The sequence below is a fragment of the Aquarana catesbeiana genome, linkage group LG07, assembly GCF_042186555.1.
Source record: "Aquarana catesbeiana isolate 2022-GZ linkage group LG07, ASM4218655v1, whole genome shotgun sequence".
NCBI lineage: Eukaryota > Metazoa > Chordata > Amphibia > Anura > Ranidae > Aquarana > Aquarana catesbeiana.
Window position 1 is genome coordinate 35,275,101 of NC_133330.1, and position 19,768 is coordinate 35,294,868.

The 19,768-nt window shown below is 46.9% G+C and overlaps 1 protein-coding gene across 1 annotated transcript in view; it reads right to left on the reverse strand.

Moving 5' to 3' along the window:
* LOC141102916 (matrix metalloproteinase-9-like) overlaps positions 1-19,768 on the reverse strand; it is a 116,548-nt gene that overhangs the window by 87,789 nt on the left and 8,991 nt on the right. The gene's annotated exons all lie outside the window — the stretch shown is intronic.

Here is a 19,768-nt window from a genome sequence, read left to right on the forward strand (position 1 = left end):
ATGAAGAAATTCGATTTTTTTAAAAAATTTTTTAATGGGTATGCTTTACAGCAGAAAATAAAAAATACTGTTTTTGTTTTCAAAATTCTCGGTCTTTTTTTTGTTTATACCGCAAAAAATAAAAAACGTAGAGGTGATCAAATAGCACCAAAAGAAAGCTCTATTTGTGGGGAAAAAAGACAAATGTTTTATTTGTGTACAGTGTCGCACGACCGTGCAATTGTCAGTTAAAGTAACACAGTGGTGTATCTCAAAAAAATGTCCTGGTCATGAAGGAGGGTAAATCTTCCAGAGCTGAAGTAGTTAATATGCTGATGTATGCTATGTGTGCTCTCTAGCCCTGATTGGTGCTGTGCCGGTCAGGTGACCTAAAAAAAACAGGTTCAGAAGAGCAACTCAAATTATAAACATCAAACAATTGTTTGGCAGCTCCCAACAAATATTTATTGAACATCAAATACACATTTGATGTTCAATAAATATTTTTTGGGAGCTGCAAAACAATGTTTATAATTTGAATTGCTCTTCTGAACCTGTTTTTTTGTGCCCTTATCTGTAGTTAGTGGAGTCAAAGATGTTTAACACTAACTTTCACTTTGTTCAGACGGCATCTGCATCCAAGGCTCTTTTTTCACTTTAGCAATTAGATTGATATATTTAATACTGATTTATATTAAAACTAAGCTTTTTGTGAGTTTCTCAGTGAATTTAATCAATCAGTATATACTATACCTCGACCCTAAATTGTTTATCATTAGGAGGGCATGGAGGAGGAGGGGAGTGTGCTTTCCACTGTTTACACCCACATGTGTGGGTCATGTATAGTCATGTAGGCTGCACAGATATAAAAAAAAAAAAAGGAGGAAATAAAGAGCTTAGAAGAGAACTGAAATTAGAGCATGCTCCGTAGAGGACACCAGCTGGTTTACAAAATATCAACCTGCAGTGGGGTCACAGAGAAGATGGGAGGGACAGCTGAAGGCAGGATCAACCAGGTATATTTCAGTCAAACACAAAACAAATGTTTTAGTGGCTTTGTATGAACACTGTTATATAACATGTAATGAGAGTTTTTCATAGTCTGGGTTTAATGGCCCTTTCATTTTTATGATAATTTTCATTATTTATAACCTTGCTTGTATTGATTACATATGCGGTAATCAAGTTTTATGAATTGAGTTAAGTCTGCGTATAAGTATGTTGATGAAATTGACTGTAATGTCCAATTTGTAATTTTCCACATGCTGGTTTTTGCAGTCCACTTTGCCTTATCACAAAGCAACTGTGCAAGGCCTTGCTGCTCACTCTTTTTCTCCCTCTCTGTTTGAGTCCACTGTGTTATAAGCCAGAACTCTCTCAGGCCAGCTTGACAAAGGGAATGATGCCCCTGAAACATGTTGCTGCCTGCCCACCTGGTGACATTGCTAGTCAGTGAGTTACAGCCTAGATACCACTGGCTATCTTTCCATCCAGCGGGGCTGATGCCATTGCACTGCAGCTGTCTGATTGGCAAATTGGAACTTGATTCTGGCACTGCCCTTTCCATCATGCATGGCACTCTGGCCTGGGCATGAGCTTCTCACATTCAAGTATGCAATATTTTAATAAAATAATGCTACATTGTTTTTACTAACGCCTGCACCTTGCTGATGTGTTTTCTTTCATGTGTTTCTGAGTGGATCCTTCCTAGATCATCATACCAGGAGCTGCAGTATACATCTGGATTTGTTGCATCCTTATTTCAACCTTCTATTATGGACTTTATGGACATTTATTTATTTATTTATTTATTTATGGTTTTGGAGCACTTAGTATGTTAAGTGCAATTATTGTGCATACGATTATTTTAGTGCGGCCTCTTCAGCAGCATTGGATGTGTCCAATACCTGCAATATCTCTTCTCCTGTATATTATTCCTCCTCCTTCTCTCCTATAACAAACCATGACATACCAGGGAAAAATGTGGATAAATCCATAAGAGCAGATACAAAAAACAGCAGTAGAAAGAAGTGAAAAAAAAAACAAGTCACTCGCTGATATCATAAAGTAGCACGTGAAGCACAAAACACACACTAGGTGAAAGCCTTGAATAATGGGAATGTCATCAAAGCAAAAGCATCTGGCCAAAAAGTGGGACAATTGAGGAGGACAGATGATCAGATTTGGTTTGGAATGAAGGACAATCCCTTGATTGAGGATCAGTTGGGAGCTGTGCTCAAACACAGCTCACAAAAGTAAAAAAGCTATTATTTTTTGCTCTTAACAACTAGAAACGATTCATAGAACTTTGCAGTTTGTCTTAAAATACCAATTTCAATCCAGAAAGTTGTCTGGAAACAGCATTGGCTAAAAGCTATAGCATTAAACAAAAGTATATCCTTTGGGAAGGAGAAGACAAGGCAGACAATTTTTATTTCTGGTGTTGTATGAAGAAGAACTTTCCTGCCATCTCTAAAGATCTACTGGCCTCATTCTTTTACCAAGAGGAAACGGGCCTGGGAGCATGATCTACAGTAGGGGGTGCTCAACCAGTGGCCTGCCACCTTAAACCAAGGAAGCGCATGCCCATGCTCTGGGATGGCAGGACTGCAAGCCGATATTATGATCAATGCCCTCCCAGAGCATCAGAGTACACGGAGCCAGCACAGGCCACTTTGGGAGCAGGAGTCCTCTGTAGCGCTGGCTCCTATCCCAGGTGGAGCGATACCAAGTGCACTTTGCCTGAAACTTTTACAGTAGCCTGGAGAGCAATGCCAGCAGAAGCTGGAAGAGAAAAAGACAACACATACACTGCACTTTTGCAATGGGCATATTAGCTCTTATTAAAAAAAAAGGATATTAAGATGCTTTCACACTGATCTGTAAGTGCAGTGCAGTTTCTGAGAGCGCACCAAAACTGCTGAATGCAGATGTAAGAGAAGTCTATGGCTCAGTACAGCTAACCCCCCAGGAAAGTTGTAGGTGCACTGCACTGCACCCATGGTGCAACACATCAGTGTAAAAGCACCCCTTTAGGGTCTCAGGACAGCAAGGGCTCGTCTACATTTGCGGTTTGAGGAGGCGGTAAAACCCCATTTTTCATTGTGGCCACAGCCAGTTATCAAATCACTTAAGTGGCTCTCGCTCTTTAAAAGGTTGAGCACCCCGGATCTAGAGGAATTCTGTTATGCTTACTTACTGATGTGACTACTCTGTAATCAGTGTAGTTGGCAATACCATTAAATCCCTCAAGGGAGAAAAATGTAAACATTTAAATTTACAGACGTGTTTTATGTTTTTGGATAGTTAAAGGAGCTAATACTGGCAAACATAAGTAGGCAGGTGTAGTATGCTTTCTCCACTGCAAGTGGAGCTCAACTGTGGTGACATTGCAGAGGGTGAAGAAGTAAAGAGGAACTTAGTTCCTCTATGGTTTCCTGGGTCACAGGGGGAAGTTATCGGATTGAATGCTGGCGCACCATTTGTGACTCTGGTGGCCATTTTTGGTCAGACAGAGACTATTTAAGATCCTGTCTCCCAGGCTTGGTGTGCATTTCAGGGAGATTTGCTTACTTACTTTTTTGTGGACAGTATCCCCACTTGCTATCTTTATCATAATTTCCTGTTGTAGCGCACCAGAGTTGCCCATCAGAGATCCCATCACCGGTACAGTCAGAATACCACTTGGAGTCATAAATAAATGGGAAGACACAGAGCTCACCATCAGCGTTTCCACCTACAGCATATATCACTGTAAAAAAAGTATAATAGCGTTACCTAGCAAAGCAAAATAATATACAGAAGTCCTTCTCTATAAATATAATGCATACAAAAATGTATCAAGGAAAAGTAAAAAGAGCAATAATGTGAGGAATTCCATATTTAGACCTTTTATAGTGTAGAAGAACCATGGCTGCTTAGACTTAGTTAACCCAATTACATTGAGAAATTTGAACATTGACCAGGTAATACACAGGCTCGGTGTGCATTTCACGTGTGGCTAGAGTAGGGACAGGTCATCTGTCTGACAGGGTCAGTGTTTAGCATCAGGGAGATGTTCCTGAGGAGTAGGGAAAGTGCAGGGACTCTCCATCCTATCTGGAAGCCTACCCACTGGGGTACAGACTAGGGTTGCCACGTGTCCGGGATTCACCCAGACAGTACTGGTTTAGAGTAATTCTGAATCACGTGTCTAGGGCTCCTGCCGCCTGGAACCCGGACACATGATCCAGACCGCACTGTGGCTCAGAGCTCCATCTGTTCAGCTGGGGGCCAGGCAGGAACATTACTACAGGTTCTTATGGTAATACAGCTGTTCGGACTATTTAATCTGTCCCAACTAGGGATGAGCCGAACACCCCCCTGTTCGGTTCGCACCAGAACATGCGAACAGGAAAAAAGTTCGTTCGAACATGAGAACACCGTTAAAGTCTATGGGACACGACCATGAATAATCAAAAGTGCTAATTTTAAAGGCTTATATGCAAGTTATTGTCATAAAAAGTGTTTGGGGACCTGGGTCCTGCCCCAGGGGACATGGATCAATGCAAAAAAAAGTTTTAAAAACGGCCGTTTTTTCAGGAGCAGTGATTTTAATAATGCTTAAAGTCAAACAATAAAAGTGTAATATCCCTTTAAATTTCGTACCTGGGGGGTGTCTATAGTATGCCTGTAAAGGGGCGCATGTTTCCTTTTGTTTAGAACAGTCTGACAGCAAAATGACATTTTGAAGGAAAAAACTCATTTAAAACTACCCGCGGCTATTGCATTGCCGACAATACACATAGAAGTTCATTGATAAAAACGGCATGGGAATTCCCCAAAGGGGAACCCCGAACCAAAATTAAAAAAAAAAAATGACGTGGGAGTCCTCCTAAATTCCATACCAGGCCCTTCAGGTCTGGTATGGATATTAAGGGGAACCCCGGCCAAAATTTAAAAAAAAAATGACGTGGGGTTCCCCCTAAATTCCATACCAGACCCTTCAGGTCTGGTATGGATTTTAAGGGGAACCCCGCGCCAAAAAAAAAAAAAAAAACGGCGTGGGGTCCCCCCAAAAATCCATACCAGACCCTTATCCGAGCACGCAACCTGGAAGGCCGCAGGAAAAGAGGGGGGGACGAGAGTGCGGCCCCCCCTCCCTCCTGAACCGTACCAGGCCACATGCCCTCAACATTGGCAGGGTGCTTTGGGGTAGCCCCCCAAAACACCTTGTCCCCATGTTGATGAGGACAAGGGCCTCATCCCCACAACCCTGGCCGGTGGTTGTGGGGGTCTGCGGGCGGGGGGCTTATCGGAATCTGGAAGCCCCCTTTAACAAGGTGACCCCCAGATCCCGGCCCCCCCCCTGTGTGAAATGGTAAGGGGGTACATAAGTACCCCTACCATTTCACGAAAAAAGTGTCAAAAATGTTAAAAATGACAAGAGACAGTTTTTGACAATTCCTTTATTTAAATGCTTCTTCTTTCTTCTATCTTCCTTCATCTTCTGGTTCTTCTGGCTCTTCTGGTTCTTCTGGTTCTTCCTCCGGCGTTCTCGTCCAGCATCTCCTCCGCGGCGTCTTCTGTCTTCTTCTCCTCGGGCCGCTCCGCACCCATGGCATGGGGGGGAGGCTCCCGCTCTTCTCTTCTTCTCTTCTTCTCTTCTTCTTTTCTTCTTTTCTTCTCTTCTTCTCTTCTTCTCTTCTTCATTTTCTTCTCCGGGCCGCTCCGCAATCCATGCTGGCATGGAGGGAGGCTCCCGCTGTGTGACGGCGCTCCTCGTCTGACAGTTCTTAAATAACGGGGGGGCGGGGCCACCCGGTGACCCCGCCCCCCTCTGACGCACGGTGACTTGACGGGACTTCCCTGTGGCATTCCCCGTGACATCACAGGGAAGTCCCGTCAAGTCACCGTGCGTCAGAGGGGGGCGGGGTCACCGGGTGGCCCCCCCCCCCCCCCCGTTATTTAAGAACTGTCAGACGAGGAGCGCCGTCACACAGCGGGAGCCTCCCTCCATGCCAGCATGGATTGCGGAGTGGCCCGGAGAAGAAAATGAAGAAGAGAAGAAGAGAAGAAAAGAAGAAGAGAAGAAGAGAAGAGCGGGAGCCTCCCCCCCATGCCATGGGTGCGGAGCGGCCCGAGGAGAAGAAGATAGAAGACGCCGCGGAGGAGATGCTGGACGAGAACGCCGGAGGAAGAACCAGAAGAGCCAGAAGAGCCAGAAGAGCCAGAAGAGCCAGAAGAACCAGAAGATGAAGGAAGATAGAAGAAGCATTTAAATAAAGGAATTGTCAAAAACTGTCTCTTGTCATTTTTAACATTTTTGACACTTTTTTCGTGAAATGGTAGGGGTACTTATGTACCCCCTTACCATTTCACACAGGGGGGGGCCGGGATCTGGGGGTCACCTTGTTAAAGGGGGCTTCCAGATTCCGATAAGCCCCCCGCCCGCAGACTCCCACAACCACCGGCCAGGGTTGTGGGGATGAGGCCCTTGTCCTCATCAACATGGGGACAAGGTGTTTTGGGGGGCTACCCCAAAGCACCCTCCCAATGTTGAGGGCATGTGGCCTGGTACGGTTCAGGAGGAAGGGGGGGCCGCACTCTCGTCCCCCCCTCTTTTCCTGCGGCCTGCCAGGTTGCGTGCTCGGATAAGGGTCTGGTATGGATTTTTGGGGGGACCCCACGCCGTTTTTTTTTTGGCGCGGGGTTCTCCTTAAAATCCATACCAGACCTGAAGGGTCTGGTATGGAATTTAGGGGGAACCCCACATCATTTTTTTTTTTAAATTTTGGCCGGGGTTCCCCTTAATATCCATACCAGACCTGAAGGGCCTGGTATGGAATTTAGGGGGACCCCCACGTCATTTTTTTTTTAAATTTTGGTTCGGGGTTCCCCTTTGGGGAATTCCCATGCCGTTTTTATCAATGAACTTCTATGTGTATTGTCGGCAATGCAATAGCCGCGGGTAGTTTTAAATGAGTTTTTTCCTTCAAAATGTCATTTTGCTGTCAGACTGTTCTAAACACAGGAAACATGCGCCCCTTTACAGGCACACTATAGACACCCCCCAGGTACGAAATTTAAAGGGATATTACACTTTTATTGATTGACTTTAAGCATTATTAAAATCACTGCTCCTGAAAAAACGGCCGTTTTTAAAACTTTTTTTTGCATTGATCCATGTCCCCTGGGGCAGGACCCAGGTCCCCAAACACTTTTTATGACAATAACTTGCATATTAGCCTTTAAAATTAGCACTTTTGATTTCTCCCATAGACTTTTAAAGGGTGTTCCGTGGCATTCGAATTTGCCGCGAACACCCCAAATTGTTCGCTGTTCGGTGAACTTGCGAACAGCCAATGTTCGAGTCGAACATGAGTTCGACTCAAACTCGAAGCTCATCCCTAGTCCCAACTCCCGCTTCTATAGTATCCGCCGGGGAAGGTAATTGAATCGCAGCTCACATGACTTTCTCAGACAATGCACAGGAGGATCCTACAGGAGGAGAAGAGGTGCCCGGCAGACACTGAGGGCACTCGAACCCTGGACAACTTTACAGAGGACGAATCGCTATAGAAGAAAGAGTCTGTCCAGGAGTGCCCTGTCAGTGTTCGGGTGTCAGTGAAATTGGAGGACAGCGCGCTGGATCGGGGATAGGAGCTCCATGATCGGCCGATCAACATGTATAGTATGTAGTTTATCACACAGACAGCTGACCGGGAACAGACGTGCAGGAGACCAGCCGCAGAATCAGCTACATCCACAATACTTGGCTGGGGAAGAAAAACACTGACCTGAGGAGGGAAGGGGGGGATTCTTAGGATTCTTTGCTATCACCTCTGTGTTATATGTACTGATCGGCAGTCAGGTCCGGTGCCAGCATAACACACAGTGTCCTGTGTATAAATAGTGTGTCCCCTCCACATGTCCTCCCTGTCACTCTGCCTGCCCCCCTCCCTGTCACTCTGCCCCCTCCCTGTCACTCTGCCCCCTCCCTGTCACTCTGCCCCCCCTCTCTGTCATCATGCCCTCCTCCATGTCACTCTGCCCCCCTCCATGTCACTCTGCCTGCCCCCCTCCCTGTCACTCTGCCCCCCTCCCTGTCACTCTGCCCCCCTCTCTGTCATCCTGCCCCCCTCCCTGTCACTCTGCCTGCCGCCCTCCATGTCACTCCAGTGTACATCCCCCCTCTGCTGCCTTTTCAGCTTAAGGAGAATGGTTGTTTAGCAGTTAAAACCCAGCTCAAAATCTAATTTTTACTGTCCCCCAACCACAAGTGTAAATGGAGTTGCAGGGCACTCTGAAGAGTGATACATAGTGGATCATGTTTTGAAGGTATTTGACAGGTAGAGCTCCTCTCCACCTGTTTTAAATCCCTAAAAACCCATGCCAATGTGCTGTAGCCATGTGCATTGCACACGGTTGTAGCACAGCCTCATTCAGGTGAATGGGTTGAGTTAAGCAAGCGCAGGGCCGTGCACCACAAAAAGTTTTGGGTTTGGCTTGAAGAAAAGGTGGCAACCCTAGTGCAGACCGGCCAAGCTGAATTCCGCTCCTTGAGACAGATGCTGTCGGCACTTCTGAAACCTTCTACTACTGACACATCGTTGTTACATCCTGTGAGTGTTCTCAGTCCGGCTGCCTTCCTGCTGGGTTTGTTGTGTATTGCCGAACTTCAGATACAATATATTTCTGTTTCTCTGCACTGGGACTCTGAGTGTTTTCTGCCACCACACTGCACTGCATCCACCTACAAATATGCAAATTCCTTCAACAGGACCTCAGATAATATCTATAAGATTTTGGGGCCTATACATGACAACTGTTCTGTTAATGTAGATATAAGTGTAGAGTTTTGCTAAACCCACAGCACATCATCAGCAAGACCAAACACAACACTTACATTTTTGTGGACAGTATCCCCACTTCTGATCTTTATTATAATTTCCTGTTGTAGCGCACCAGAGACGCCCTTCAGAGATTCCATCACTGGTACAATTCGAATACCACTTGGAGTTATAAATAAATGGGAAGACACAGAGCTCACCATCAGCGTTTCCACCTACAGCATAAATCACTGTAAAAAAAAAGTATAACAGAGTTACCTAGCAAAGGAAAATAATATACAGAAGTTCTTCTCTATAAACATAATGCATACAAAAATGTATCAAGGAAAAGTAAAAAGAGCAATAATGTGAAGAACCATGACTGCTTAGAGCTATAGACTTAGTTAACCCAATTACAGAAATTTGAATTTTGCCCAAGTAATACACAGGACAATTTGGAATGGAAATTCAGAGCTACAGTGTTTTGGGTTTAGACAGCTCATTTATTGACCAATATCTTTAATAAACCAACCTAAATTGACTTAAACCCCATAAAGCTGGGTTCACATTATTGCGAATTGGATGTGAGTTTCCCGCATCCAATTCGCATGTCAGGAGACCGTGACCGGCTCTCTATGGAGCCGATTCACACATCTCTGGGACGGCTGCGGAGTGAATTGCACAGGAGTCCTGTGCGTCTTCTGGTCTGTTTCAGGTCAGAATTCAGCCAAAAATTCAGACCGAAATAAAACACAATCAGCCCATGCAAGAAATAGGCATCATAGTGTAGTGTTTATTGAAACCTGTACAAATACAAACCACCCAAAAAGTTCCTCCATTTCAAAAAGTCCTGGGATTGCGGAGTTTTACAGTTCTCATTATATTTATTAGGGTTTCCTTTAGGTCCCATGGTTTAAAAACAGCCTGATTGTTTAACCTCTTGCTGACCACCCAACATATGTGTGGCAGTAGGGTGAGTGAGCCTTAATGCACATGTGCCCCACATATGCTTCCACTGTGCTGAGAATAATCTCACTGCATGCTCCCACCACACTGGCTGAGTTCCCCATGACTAAGCTCTGGGGGGGGGGGGCGGAGTGAAACGTGTTAGGGGCGTGGCCTGGTCGGAGTCCAGGCTGTGGTTGCCACTCCAATCATTGCAGTAGGACACCGTGGATGTGCGAATTCTAGGGGTTACCCTTCCTTCCTTGAACACTTGCAGGAGCCAGGATGGGCTCCATCCCCTGTCAGCACCCTAGCAACAGCTGCAGATGCACTGTCCACATACCCCCTCCTTATCGAGCCTGAGCAGCCCACATTCTTTTCCCAGGTCACACTGGCCAAGCTGCCACTGACAGCCAGGGCCACTGATAAGACAGTACAGCCAGCCCTACTGTACTGTGCCCGGGCCCCATCAGTTCAAAAGAGTGGCTCAGGCACCTGCTGAGCAGGAGGGCTGGCTGGCTGTGCTGTCTTATTGCTGACACAGATCCTCTTCTGCCTCCCCTTGCAGTGCTGCCAGCTTCTCCCCACTTCGGGGTAGTGGTTCTAGCACAGGCACCCCTTCCATCTGCTGTCTGGGGCCCCTCTGTGTGCTCCTTTCTCCCTCAGCGCTGCCGGCTTCCCTCCTATCCTCTCGTGCTGGCAGCTGCTGCGGGTACACAGGGAATGTTTAGGGTGGAGAGTGGGGGGAAGGGACCAGTAAATATATCATTTATTGACCCCTTCCTTACCTGAATGAACACAGTGAGTGATCGGTGCCAATTAATCCTGTGTCCATTGATCACTGAAGCACAGTAAACTGTGTTTACTAAGCTTCAGTTTGTGAATGACCAAGATGCTTCAGAGCGCTTCCAATTAATTCATCTTTGCAACTGAGACTGCAAAGACAGGTACGAATAAATCTATGTCCTCTGTCACTTTCGGCCAGAAGAGAGCTTGTTAGGTAGGCTGTATGAGGCCCTGTGATTTCTAACAACAGCCCTGCTGACAGCTCCCGTTCTCCGTTAACAATTTGAAGGGGATCCTGATCACGTGCGCACTGTGATAGTCAATCACATTTGTCACAAGATCAGGAACTCTGCACCTCCTGTCAGTCACAAACGAAGCTAATGCTGGCAAACATATGTAGGCAGGTGTAGTATGCTTTCTTAAATTCAGGTGGAGCTCAACCATGGCGACATTGCAGAGGGTGAAGAAGTAAAGAGGAACTTAGTTCCTCTATGGTTTCCTGGGTCACAGGGGACAGTTATCCGATTGAATGCTGGCACACCATTCGTGACTCTGGTGGCCATTTTTGGTCAGAGAGAGACTTTTTAAGATCCTGGCTCCCAGGCTCGGTGCGCATTTCACGTGTGGCTAGAGTAGGGACAGGTCATGTGTCTGGCAGGGACAGTGTTTAGCATCAGGGAGAGGTTCCTGAGGAGTAGGGAAAGTGCAGGGACTCTCCATCCTATCTGGAAGCCTACCCACTGGGGTACAGACCAGCCAAGCTGAATTCCGCTCCTTGAGACAGATGCTGTCGGCACTCCTGAAACCTTCTACTACACACATCGTTGTTACATCCTGTGAGTGTTCCCAGTCTGGCTGCCTTCCTGCTGGGTTTGTTGTGTATTGCCGAACTTCAGATACAATATATTTCTGTTTCTCTGCACTGGGACTCTGAGTGTTTTCTGCCACCAAACTGCACTGCATCCACCTACAAATATGCAAATTCCTTCACCAGGACCACAGATAATATCTATAAGATTTTGGGGCCTATACATGACAACTGTTCTGTTAATGTAGATATAAGTGTAGAGTTTTGCTAAACCCACAGCACATCATCAGCAAGACCAAACACAACACTTACATTTTTGTGGACAGTATCCCCACTTCTTATCTTTATTATAATTTCCTGTTGTAGCGCACCAGAGACGCCCTTCAGAGATTCCATCACTGGTACAATTCGAATACCAATTGGAGTTATACATAAATGGGAAGACACAGAGCTCACCATCAGCGTTTCCACCTACAGCATATATCACTGTAAAAAAAAAGTATAACAGCGTTACCTAGCAAAGGAAAATAATATACAGAAGTTCTTCTCTATAAACATAATGCATACAAAAATATATCAAGGAAAAATAAAAAGAGCAATAATGTGAAGAACCATGACTACTTAGAGCTATAGACTTAGTTAACCCAATTATAGAAATTTGAACTTTGCCCAAGTAATACACAGGACAATTTGGTATGGAAAGGCAAAGCTACAGTGTTTTTAGACAGCTCATTTATTGACCAATATCTTTAATAAACCAACCTAAATTGACTTAAACCCCATAAAGCTGGGTTCACATTATTGCGAATTGGATGTGAGTTTCCCAGCATCCAATTCGCATGTCAGGAGACTGTGACCGGCTCTCTATGGAGCCGATTCACACATCTCCGGGACGGCTGCGGAGCGAATTGCACAGGAGTCCTGTGTGTCTTCTGGTTTGTTTCAGGCCCGAATTCAGCCAAAAATTCAGACCGAAATAAAACACAATCAGCCCATGCAAGAAATAGGCATCATAGTGTAGTGTTTATTGAAACCTGTACAAATACAAACCACCCAAAAAGTTCCTCCATTTCAAAAAGTCCTGGGATTGTGGAGTTTTACAATTCTCATTATATTTATTAGGGTTTCCTTTAGGTGCTTTAGGTCCCATGGTTTAAAAACACCATGCTTGTTTAACCTCTTGCCGACCACCCAACATATGTGTGGCAGTAGAGTGAGTGAGCCTTAATGCACATGTGCCCCACATATGCTTCCACTGTGCTGAGAATAATCTCACTGCATGCTCCCACCACACTGGCTGAGTTCCCCATGACTAAGCTCGGGGGGGGCAGAGTGAAGCATGTTGGAGGCGTGGCCTGGTCAGAATCCAGGCTGTGGTTGCCACCCCTATCATTGCAGTAGAACACCCTAGATGTGCGACTTCTAGGGGTCACCCTTCCTTCCTTGAACACTTGCAGGAGCCAGGACGGGCTCCATCCCCTGTCAGCACCCTAGCAACAGCTGGGGATGCACTGTCCACATACCCCCTTCTTATCGAGCCTGAGTGGCCCACATTCTTTTCCCAGGTCACACTGGCCAAGCTACCACTGACAGCCAGGGCCACTGATAAGACAGTATAGTCAGCTCTACTGTACTGTGCCTGGGCCCCATCAGTTCAAAAGGGTGGCTCAGGCACCTGCTGAGCAGGAGGGCTGGCTGGCTGTGCTGTCTTATTGCTGAATAGGGATGAGCTTCGTGTTCGACTCAAACCCATGTTTGACTCAAACATCGTCTGTTCGATCGTTCGCCGAATTGCAAACGATATGGGCCGTTCGCGCCAAATTCGAGTGGCGCGTCACGGCCCATAATTCACTGCGGCTTCGCAGTGCATTGCTGGCTGATGATTGGCCAAGCATGCACTATGACCCGCATGCTTGGCCAATCACAGCGCCGTCTGTACAGAGAGCTGTAATTGGCCAAAGCCAGGGTGGCTTTGGCCAATTATGGCTCAGGGGGTTTAGTACACACCCCACACTATATAAGGCCGCCTGCACGTCGGCCCTGTGTAGTGTGTCCCAGTGTTGAGAGAGAGAGAGACAATGTCATTTGATTTAAGTTAGATAGATTAGTCAGGACAGTCAGTCAGTTAGCTGCACTTACAGTGTATTGTGTATATATATGCATCCCAGGTGTTGTATATATATATATATACACTGTATTCATTTTAGCTAGATCCATTCCTGTTATTATCTTCCTACTGACAGGCAGGCAGGTGTTGTTACAGTATTTGAAGAAAATTGCTGGTGTTCTTCTGATCCTATTAGTCCTATTAGCTACAGTATTTACAGTTAGTGTAGTGCGTCCTCTGCACAGTGTGCGCCTAAAGCTACCTGTAGAAGATTGGTGGTGTTTTTCTGATCCTATCACTACCGCAGGCAGCTACATTATTTTTTAGTGTAGTGCGACCTCTGCACAGTGTTCAGCTAAAGCTACAATTTAGTGTAGTGCGACCTCTGCACAGTGTTCAGCTAAAGCTACAAGTTAGTGTAGTGCGACCTCTACACAGTGTTCAGCTAAAGCTACAAGTTAGTGTAGTGCAACCTCTGCACAGTGTTCAGCTAAAGCTACAAGTTAGTGTAGTGCAACCTCTGCACAGTGTTCAGCTAAAGCTCCAAGTTAGTGTAGTGCGACCTCTGCACAGTGTTCAGCTAAAGCTACGAGCTAGTGTAGTGCGACCTCTGCACAGTGTTCATCTAAAGCTACAAGTTAGTGTAGTGCGACCTCTGCACAGTGTTCAGCTAAAGCTCCAAGTTAGTGTAGTGCGACCTCTGCACAGTGTTCAGCTAAAGCTACAAGTTAGTGTAGTGCGACCTCTGCACAGTGTTCAGCTAAAGCTACAAGTTAGTGTAGTGCGACCTCTGCACAGTGTTCAGCTAAAGCTACCTGTAGAAGGTTGGTGGTGTTTTCCTGATCCTATCACTACCGCAGGCAGCTACATTATTTACACGTTAGTGTAGTGCGACCTCTGCACAGTGTTCAGCTAAAGCTACCTGTACAAGGTTGGTGGTGTTTTCTTGATCCTATCACTACCGCTGGCAGCTACATTATTTACACGTTAGTGTATTGCGACCTCTGTACAGTGTTCAACTAAAGCTACCTGTAGAAGGTTGGTGGTGTTTTCCTGATCCTATCACTACCGCAGGCAGCTACATTATTTACACGTTAGTGTAGTGCGACCTCTGCACAGTGTTCAGCTAAAGCTACCTGTAGAAGGTTGGTGGTGTTTTCCTGATCCTATCACTACCGCAGGCAGCTACATTATTTAAACGTTAGTGTAGTGCGTCCTCTGCACAGTATTCAGCTAAAGCTACAAGTTAGTGTAGTGCGACCTCTGCACAGTGTTCAGCTAAAGCTACAAGTTAGTGTAGTGCGACCTCTGCACAGTGTTCAGCTAAAGCTACCTGTAGAAGGTTGGTGGTGTTTTCCTGATCCTATCACTACCGCAGGCAGCTACATTATTTACACATTAGTGTAGTGCGACCTCTGTACAGTGTTCAACTAAAGCTGCCTGTAGAAGGTTGGTGGTGTTTTCCTGATCCTATCACTACCACAGGCAGCTACATTATTTACACGTTAGTGTATTGTGACCTCTGCACAGTGTTCAGCTAAAGCTACCTGTAGAAGGTTGGTGGTGTTTTCCTGATCCTATCAATACCGCAGGCAGCTACATTATTTACATGTTATTGTAGTGCGACCTCTGCACAGTGTTCAGCTAAAGCTACCTGTAGAAGGTTGGTGGTGTTTTCCTGATCCTATCACTACCGCAGGCAGCTACATTATTTACATGTTAGTGTAGTGCGACCTCTGCACAGTGTTCAGCTAAAGCTACCTGTAGAAGGTTGGTGGTGTTTTCCTGATCCTATCACTACTGCAGGCAGCTACATTATTTAAACGTTAGTGTAGTGCGTCCTCTGCACAGTGTTCAGCTAAAGCTACAATTTAGTGTAGTGCGACCTCTGCACAGTATTAAGCTAAAGCTAAAAGTTAGTGTAGTGCGATCTCTGCACAGTGTTCAGATAAAGCTACAAGTTAGTGTAGTGCGACCTCTGCACAGTGTTCAGCTAAAGTTACCTGTAGAAGGTTGGTGGTGTTTTCCTGATCCTATCACTACCGCAGGCAGCTACATTATTTACATGTTAGTGTATTGCGACCTCTGTACAGTGTTCAACTAAAGCTACCTGTAGAAGGTTGGCGTTGTTTTCCTGATCCTATCACTACCGCAGGCAGCTACATTATTTAAACGTTAGTGTAGTGCGTCCTCTGCACAGTGTTCAGCTAAAGCTACCTGTAGAAGATTGGTGGTGTTCTCAAACTAATAATACTACAGGCAGGCAGTTGCAGTATCAGTATATATATATACCCCAGCTTAGTGCAGCTACATCTCACTGCAGGCCATTAGTATGTCTGGAAGGCCAACAAGGAGAGGCAGACAGTCACAAGCTAATAAAAGAGGGCAAGCAGGCTCTGTGTCTAGAGGCAACAGTGCTGGTCATGGACACGTTGCATCCTCATCAGCATGTGGCCGTGGGACACACTTGGCCTTTTTTTCGGCAGCTGGCCATGTCCTCCTGAGGAGTCCCTCGAACTGTTTGACCACAGTGTTGGGTACATGCTCCAGGAGGATGCCCAGCGTTTAGAAGGCTCTGATGATGATACTGAGCTAGATGAAGGCAGTAACGTGAGCACGGACAGAGGGGGTGCCCAAGAAGGACAGCAATCTGGCAGTCATGTTCCCCCTGCTGCAGCATACTGCCAGGTTTGCTCCAGTGATGAGGAGGGAGGGAATGATGAGGTCACTGACTCAATGTGGGTGCCTGATAGGAGAGAGGAGGAGGAGGAGGAGGAGGAGGAGGCACATCACTGACGAGGCAGGATGCCCTCCAGGGGCCAGCCTAAGGGCAGCACACTGACTGCATCACACCTCAGAGCTCCGCATGTGCAGGGCGCTGCTGTCTCTGCGCGTTATTCCAAAAGTTCTTTGGTGTGGGCCTTTTTTGAGACGAGTGCATCAGATGGCACCACTGCTATTTGCAACATATGTCTCAAGCGTATCTCGCGTGGCCAAAACATCTCCCGCTTGGGCACCACATGCTTGAACAGACATATGTTGACCTGCCATGCAGTTCGTTGGCAAGCGTACCTAAAAGACCCACACCAAAAAACAAAGAGGACCTCTCCTTACTCCTCATCAGCTGGGATCTCCAACCCCACTATACTTTCAGTCCTCTCTGAGACCTGCACTGAGAGGAATGAAGGTGTAGAATTAGGTGTGTCACAGCCAAGTACTTGCGGGCAATCTGCTATCGGTACACCAACGTCAGATTGTACCAGGCAAATTTTCCTGCCCCAGCTGCTGCACCGCAAAAAGAAGTTCACTCCCAGCCATCCACATGCCCAGCGGTTAAATGCTAGCTTGGCAAAATTGCTACCTTCTCAGTTGGTAGACTCTGCCCCCTTCCGTGAGTTTGTGGAATAAGCGGTTCCTCAGTGGCAGGTTCCCAAATGCTACTTCTTCACACAGAAGGCGATTCCAGCTCTCTACCGGCATGTGGAAGGCAATGTCTTGGCCTCTCTGGACAGGGCGGTCAGCGGTAAGGTGCATATTACCGCTGACTCATGGTCCAGCAGGCATGGACAGGGACATTACCTAAGTTTCACGGCGCATTAAGTGACTCTTCTGGCAGCTGGAAAGGATGCAGGACAAGGTGCAGTAGTGTTGGAGGTTGTTCCACCACCACGCCTCCAAAATGCCACTACTAGTGATTCTGACACACCTCTCTCCTCCACCCCCTCCTCTTCTTCTTCTTCCATGGCCTCTTCCTGTGCTTTGTCCTCGGAACCAGCGGTGCTCCGTAGCCATTCAAGGGGCTACGCAAGTACGCAGGCCAAAAGATGCCATGCGGTGCTTGAGCTGGTGTGCTTGGGGGACAGGAGCCACACTGGGGCAGAGGTTCTGTCAGCTCTGCAGGAGAAGGTACAGAGGTGGTTGACGCCACGTCAAATTAAGGCAGGAATGGTGGTTTGCGACAATGGCACCAACCTCCTCTCCGCCCTCCGACAGGGACAACTGACCCATGTGCCCTGTTTTTCTCACATCCTTAACTTGGTGGTGCAGCGGTTCTTGGGCAGGTACCCGGGCTTACAGGATGTCCTGAGGCAGGCCAGGAAAGTCTGTGTGCATTTCCGCTGGTCATATAATGCCAGTGCTCAGCTGGCAGACCTCCAGAAGGAATTTAACCTGCCCAAGAACCGCCTAATCTGTGACATGCCCACCAGGTAGAACTCAATATTGGCCATGCTGCAGCGGCTGCACACGCAGCAGAGGGCCATCTATGAGTACCTGTGCGACTATGGCACCAGGACAGGGTCAGGGGAGCTTGTTTTTTTTTTCCCACACCAGTGGGCCATGATCAGGGATGCATGCACTGTCCTGTCACCATTTGAGGAGGCCACGAGAATGGTGAGCAGTGACAGTACATGTGTCATTGACACTGTCCCCCTTGTCCACCTGTTGGAGCACACGCTGCGTGTAATAATGGACAGGGCACTTGAGGCAGAACAGAGGCAGGAAGAGGAGGACTTCCTTAGCTCTCAAGGCCCCCTTTATCCAGACAGTGTTCCTGCGTGCTCGCCGATCACACAGGAAGAGGAGGAGGAGGAGGATTGTGTCAGTATGGAGGTGGAGCCTGGCACTCAGCATCAGCAGCAGTCTTTAAGGGATCATTTACAGTCCCAAGAAACAGATGGACTTGTAAGTGGCTGGGAGGAGGTGGCTGCGGATCATGTCGTCCTTAGTGACCCAGAGGACTCCGGACCGAATGCCTCGGCAAACCTACGCTGCTTGGCCTCCCTGATCCTGCAAAGCCTGCGGAAGGATCCTCGTATTCGTGGTATCAAGGAGAAGGAACAATACTGGCTGGCAACCCTCCTTGATCCACGTTACAATGGTAAGGTTGCAGACCTTAACTTGCCGTCGCAGAGGGAGCAGAGGATGAAACATCTTCGGGAGGCCTTGCAGAAAGGTCTGTGCAACGCGTTCCCAGAGACTGGGAGTTTACAAACTCCTGTTTCTGGACGACGTGTTGCTGAGGCTTCGGTCAGTCAAAGAAGGAGCGGTGGAGAAGGTGACCGTCTGACCAATGCGTTCAGACAATTTTTTAGTCCGCAGCCTCAAGGTATGATCGGTTCCAGCAACCATCGCCAGCGTCTGTTTTACATGGTGCAGGAATACATAGGGGCAAGATCTGACTTGGACACCTTTTCCACCGAAAATCCTCTGGGTTACTGGGTCTTGAGAATGGATCACTGGCCAGAGCTTGCACAGTATGCAATTGAGCTACTCACCTGTCCTGCATCCAGCGTTCTTTCGGAACGCACATTCAGTGCTGCTGGAGGCTTTGTAACCGATCACAGGGTGCGTCTGTCCACCGACTCGGTCGATCGACTAACCATCATAAAAATGAATCAGTCTTGGATCACCACCAGCTACCAAGCACCTGATGCTGATGTAACCGAATAATTTTTTTTTGAAATGTCAGATCCCTTCAAAGACTGCCTATGCTGATGCTGAGTGACTATCCTGTTATGCTGAGTGACTATCCTCTTCCTCCTCAATGATCATGCTGATAGCTTGTAAGAACATTTTTGGTTCTGGGCACCACTACCAGTGCCTAAGGCCCAATTTTTTCAGCCCCTGTTTAACAGGGGCGTGTAATTACAATTTTTGATGCAATTCTTTGCAGCAGGGCTAGTTCCTGCACTTCAACTAGAGTATCTGTGAGGGGTTGCAGTGTTGTGGCACCAGCACCAGTGCCTAAGGCCCAATTTTTCAGCCCCTGTTCAACAGGGACATGTAATTAGAATTCTTGATCTAATATTTCACAGCAGGGCCCGTTTCTGCGCCCACCAAGAGTAACTGTGAGGACTTACAGTGTTGTGGCACCAGCACCACCAACAAAGGCCCAATTTTTCTGCCCCTGTTCAACAGGGGCATGTAATTACAATTCTTGATCTAATATTTCACAGCAGGGCCCTGTGAGGGCTTACAGTGTTGTGGCCACAACAACACCTAAGGCCCAAATTTCTGCTGAGTATATAGGGCAGGCCCCTACTTTCAAACATCCAACTTACAAACGACTCCTACTTGCAAACGGAAGGAGACAACAGGAAGTGAGATGAAATCTACCCCTAGGAAGGGAAATTCTCTCCTGTAAGAGTTAATATGGGAAAAACTTTTCTCCTTTACACTAATGCTTTATCACCAATTCTTGTTTCACTAAAAACCCCAAATTTTCAAAAAACATTTGTCATTGGGACAAAAAGTGAGGTGAAATCTTCTGAAGAGGAGCACAGACAGCAAAACAAATGTCACAGGGGTGATAACCCTTCCCTAGGTTTTCCA